Below are 5,649 nucleotides of genomic sequence, written 5' to 3'. Positions count from 1 at the left end.
GAAAGAAAGAAAGAAAGAAAGAAAGAAAGAAAGAAAAAGAGAAGAGTGGGTCTCAAGCACTTGCAGGTTTGAGCCATTCCAGTGCAGCTGTAGTCTAATCCTTGACCCTGAGAATCCTGGGGCTCCACTGTAGACTGGCAGTGATGAAAATTAAACCTCATTTTAGCAGAAAAGAAGCTCCAGGAGAATCTGACACAGGGAACACACTTGTCTTTGCTAAATAAGGAAGTGTGATGACAAGACAGAGATACAAACTCCAAAAGYAGACGTCCAGGGATGAAGATGTAATGTCTCCTGTTTTAAATATGTTCTCTAATCATTGGGAGATAAGTAGGAATGATGAGGAGGAAGTGCTACCTCAGCAGTTAGGGTWTTTTTCACTGGAATATATTAATGCTGGGTCACTGCTTACTGATGGAGACAGAATGTTKAATGTTTGCATATGATAAATAGTTAGAGGGTGGGTGCTTGTGTGAATGGTTCATGTAAATGCTTTGATTCATCAATCAAAACACAGCAAGGAGATTAACTAAATTACTTCAGAGTATGTTCTGTTAACTTTTTTCTTTTGTTTTCAAACTTTTATGCCTGTTTTATTAAATCCCAACTTCCATTTGTACAACTAGTGGTTGGCCAAGTGGTTCCAGAACTTTGACTCAAACATGTCTTCACGTGTCACCAGAGGTGTTTGTGTGCAAGGATGTGCATGGGTGTGTGTTCAGCTCTGAGGTGGTGTGTGTCTCTGCATGTCATGGCATTCTGCATCGTCATCACTGCAGCCATCCCAACACAGCAGAGCTCATTTATAAAAGAACCAACCAGCCCAGATTCACCACCCGCCTGCCTGTATACGTGTGTGTGTGTGTGTGTGTGGGGGGGTGTGTGTGTGTGGTGTGTGTGTGTGCGTGTGTGTGTGGGGGTGTGTGCGTGTGCGTGTGGGGGTGCGTGTGTGTGTGTGTGTGTGTGTGTGTGTGTGTGTGTGTGTGTTCTACCATCCCAGATTTACAGCACATCCCCTCATTCATCATGAGAGATACGGAAGGGATCAGGAGGGGAAATGAAAGGGAGACAGATAGTGCAGTCTGTGTCTTCCTCTTGCTCTGAACAGTATGGAACACGTATTAAATTACTTTTGCTACTAATTTAATCATTTTATTATGCAACCGGAATCCTTCCTCTGTAGTTCTCGTGTTACAATTTTATCTGGAAGGTCACGAGGTTTCAATATTCAAGTAGGCATTAACACTGTGTGCAATGCATCAAGATCCATCTGCATTGATCCAAAGTAATGTGGCATGAGGGGGTCAAGTTTGACCAACGGCTGTTTTACTGAGCTGTAGAAACTTATCTGGTCTGTAGAATCAAGAACCTCACTGACAAAACAAAGTAGGTTGAAGGATTTCAAAATACAACACCCCTTGCTCCAACTCATGTGACTCAAAAACATGAAAAGCAAAGGCAACAACATCCATCAGTCTGGAAATGGTTACAAAGCCTTTTCTAAGGTTTGGGACTCCTACAGTCTAGAGTGGAATGTCTTACCCGATGACACAATGACTGAGACAGAAAGAGTGGGGTTTTAAACTGGCAACACACCAGTTACAGGACCAACCCCGGCTCCAGACGAGTTTAACAGGGGGGCATAAGCTTATTTTGAGGGGGCAAAATGAATCTACGTAGCAAAGACAAAGATACAGTGTAGTAAAACTACTTTTATAAGTACCTTTTTTCCAAAAAAGTTACTCAAGTGAATGTAACAAGTACTATCCACTTTTGAACATAGACAACAACACCAGTAGCCCACAAGCTACTTGTTAAGCTTAAGGTGCTGGATTGATATTAGCTAGTCATCTTTTAGCTAACATTACCTGCATCCAACAGCTTTACTCAACTCAGACGGTTAGTTGGGGAAAAAACTGTGCAAAGTTCTTTGCGTTTTGCTGCCATGATTCTAACACAACTGAGCAGCTCTGCACAGCAGCAGCAGTTCTCCTTCGCTGCCGCACAGGTGTAACCAAGCACGACAATGCCCGCCAATGCCGCCGGGCCTGTACAGGACAAACACCTACCACCATCGCCATTGTTGCTCCAGAAAACAGTAATACAGTACTGTGTTACTGAAAACAGTAACAGTACTGAAAACAGTAACACACTACAGTAGTGTGTATTCTGTGAGCCATGCTGACTCTGTACACTTTGTCTGCAGATGGTTGAGATTTCATAGAGTGTACTGACTGCATTAGGTCAGCGTACTGACTGCTCACTGATATCTACATGACAGAGTCTCTAATGAAGAGGTGAGGTTATCCACAGACAGACTGTTGTTGAATACATTCATTTTTGTCTTTCTTTGCTTGAGAGAAGAAATGGTGCAGACAGGAGTTCAGATGGACCGTGAAATATTCTCTTGTTCCATCTGTTTGCATCTACTGAAGGATCCGGTGACTACAGCCTGTGGACACAGCTACTGTATGAACTTATTAAAGACTTCTGGGATGGAGAGGACCAGAAAGGAACTTACAGCTGCTCTCAATGTAGAGAGACCTTCAGACAGAGGCCTGTCTTGAAGAAACACACCCTGTTAGCACAGTTAATGGAGGACCTGAAGAAAAGTAGAGCCAAAGCTGCTCCAGCTGACCACTGCTATGCTGGACCTGGAGATGTGGCCTGTGATTTCTGCACTGGGAGGAAGATGAAAGCTACAAAGTCCTGTGTGGTTTGTCTGTTTTCTTACTGTGAGAATCATCTTCAACCTCACTATGGTGTTTCTCTTCTAAAGAAACACAAGCTGGTGGATCCCTCTGAGAATCTTCAGCAGAACATCTGCTCGTCGTACTGATCAGCAGTGTATCTGTTATCTCAGCACTATGGATGAACATAAAGGCCAYGAAACAGTCCCAACTGCAGCAGAAAGAGAAAAGCAGAAGAAGCTCCAGGTGAGTCGACAATAAATCCAGCAGAGAATCCAGGATAGAGAGAAAGATGTGAAGATGCTTCAACAGGAGGTGGAGGCCATCAATGTCTCTGCCGATAAAACAGAGGACAGTGAGGAGCTCTTTACTTCGCTGATCCATCTCCTCCAGAAAAGAACCTCTGATGTGAAGCAGCAGATCAGATCCCAGGTGGCAGCTGAAGTGAGTCAAGTCAAAGATCTCCAGGAGAAGCTGGAGCAGGAGATCACTGAGCTGAAGAGGAAAGACGCTGAGCTGGAGCAGCTCTCACACACAGAGGATCACAACCAGCTTCTCCTCAGGTACGCCCCACTGTCAGCACTCAGTGAGTCTACATGCTCATCCAGCATCATAGTTTGTCCTCTGAGATACTTTGAGGACGTGACACCAGCTGTGTCAGAGCTCAGAAAGAAACTACAGGAAGTCCTGAGAGACTTATGGACAAACATCTCACTGACGATCTATGAGGTGGATGTTCTACTGTCAGAACCAGAACCTAAGACTAGAGCTGGTTTCTTAAAATTTACTAAAACAATAACTCTGGATCCAAACACAGCAGGCAATTATGTGTCATGTAATTGGGATAAAAAAGCAACATTAGAGAAAGAAAAACAGGTTTGTCCTGATCATTCAGACAGATTTACTCRTTCTCAGGTTCTGAGTAAAGAAAGTCTGACTGGACGTTGTTACTGGGAGGCGGAGAGAGAAGGAAAAGAAGTTGATGTAGCAGTTTCATACAAGAATATCAGCAGATCAGGAGATAAAAGTGATTTTTGATACAATGATCATTATATTGTCATGGAGACAGTTACATATTGTATCACAACAATGATAAAACCAAACTGTCAGGTCCAGTTTCCTCCAAAGTCAGAGTGTACCTGGATCATACTGCAGGTATTCTGTCTTTCTACAGCATCTCTAAAACCATGACTCTCCTTCACAGAGTGCAGACCACATTCAMCCAAATGCTGGAATTTCACTTTATAACTATGGAGACTCAGCTGAGTTCATTAAACCTAGACAGACACAAGGGAATTCATGTTCAATTGGTTAAAATGTGTATTTTAGTTTCAGTACATCTGGTTTTCATCTTTATTGCTTGGTTATTTCTTTACTGGTCTTTATGGTGATACTTTATCTGGTTTGCTGTTGGTGGAGTTTATTTGGAAGCTACCTTTACTGCATTGTAGGTAAAATAATGTCAACCACAGCTGCTGGTATTTTATCATAAATTCGAGACTTTTTTTACTGTGTGGTTTTTGTTTATCTATCACTGCTTAGGAAAATTTTTTATTCACTTCTACTGATTATATTTACATTGATTTATTTTTCAGAACAAAATTGTTGTTGGAACTGATGTAAAGATGAGATAATTTTAAATCAATCAGTCATAAAGTTAATGCTTTGAAAATCAAATCCTGAGAATGTTTTGGATTTCTCTATTAATTTGTTGTTTAGAAGTTAATCAGTAGATCTTTCTAAGCTTTACTTTAGTTTTTCTTCTGCTTTTAATTTGACTTAATTCTTTTAAAATATTGTTTTATTTTTCATGTTGGTTTTAGTTGCTCTTTAAGACTTGTTTAGAAATGTAGTAACTTGATATTTTCTTTTATTTTTGCATATTTTTCTTGTGAATTAAGTACATTTCAATGTTTTTAAATTGAATATGTCTACCTATAGATCTTTATTATAAGTTTGGCAGTGACTTTAGTTTCTAAAATCCATCATTTATATCACAAGTTTTACATTTTTTTTAACTAACCATGTTAATAATGAATAAAATCTGATGGAATTATGGAAACCTGTCTTTATGTCTCATTAAATAWTATTTTTAATTTCTATTAAACTGATAGCACAGAACTCTGACTCTTTAGGTCAGATTCTAGACTGTTTTAAAGCTCTTCACCCTAGTGTCACACTGAACTAAAAATAATATTAGGCTACAAATCAATGTAATACCTCTTAGGTTATAATACTCATCAACCTTTTATTTAGTTGAATRTTTCTACATGGTAAAAGTATTGCTATTTAAATCAGTGATCTCATTCTACCACCTTAGAACGTAAGGTCTTCATTTTTAAAATAAAATGAAGACCTTAAGTCYTCATACTTTAAGACTTATTTTAAGTGTTAAAGTAACATTTAATAAGTGATATGTCAACACATTTTAAGACACAACATTTAAGTGTTCAAATAAACTACTGTGTCGTCTTAGTGCACATCTTAGACCTTAAGTTAAACGCTGCTTCTAGACCAGTGTTTCTCAACCTTTTTTGGGCCAGTGCCCCCCTATCCATTATCTAGGTGCCTTACCGCCCCCCATATAAGAAGTTGAATTTTACTTTGCACTGAATATTATTTTATTGTTAATATTACTATCACTATTGTTGATGTTTTGATTTGTATGGTTGTTTCTGTATTTATCATCAAAAATTAATTCCCAGAGAAAAAAGCCATGAGAATAGAAATTATTTTACAGGTGCCTGTAATGGTATTGRTATGTATTCTGATGATTGAAATTCAAAAGTGCTGTGATATATGTACATATGTACAAAAATCCTCAATAAAACAAAATATTTGAAAATCAGACACCAGGATGAATCACAGCAACGTCATCAGCCGGTTTAATGCTGAACTGATGCGGTGAAGCTACCAGTAACGGAGCGCGAAGCTGCGCCAAGAAGCTAACAAACACTGA

The 5,649-nt window shown here is 39.4% G+C and overlaps 1 pseudogene; it reads left to right on the top strand.

The window, feature by feature from the left end:
* Positions 1-2,366: 2,366 nt before the first annotated feature.
* On the top strand, positions 2,367-4,005 carry LOC103470855 (tripartite motif-containing protein 16-like; annotated as a pseudogene).
* The last annotated feature ends 1,644 nt before the right edge of the window (positions 4,006-5,649 follow it).

This window comes from Poecilia reticulata, linkage group LG10, assembly GCF_000633615.1.
Source record: "Poecilia reticulata strain Guanapo linkage group LG10, Guppy_female_1.0+MT, whole genome shotgun sequence".
Taxonomy (NCBI): domain Eukaryota; kingdom Metazoa; phylum Chordata; class Actinopteri; order Cyprinodontiformes; family Poeciliidae; genus Poecilia; species Poecilia reticulata.
The sequence above is the reverse complement of the archived record's forward strand: the minus strand, read 5'-3'. Positions and strand labels throughout refer to the sequence as shown.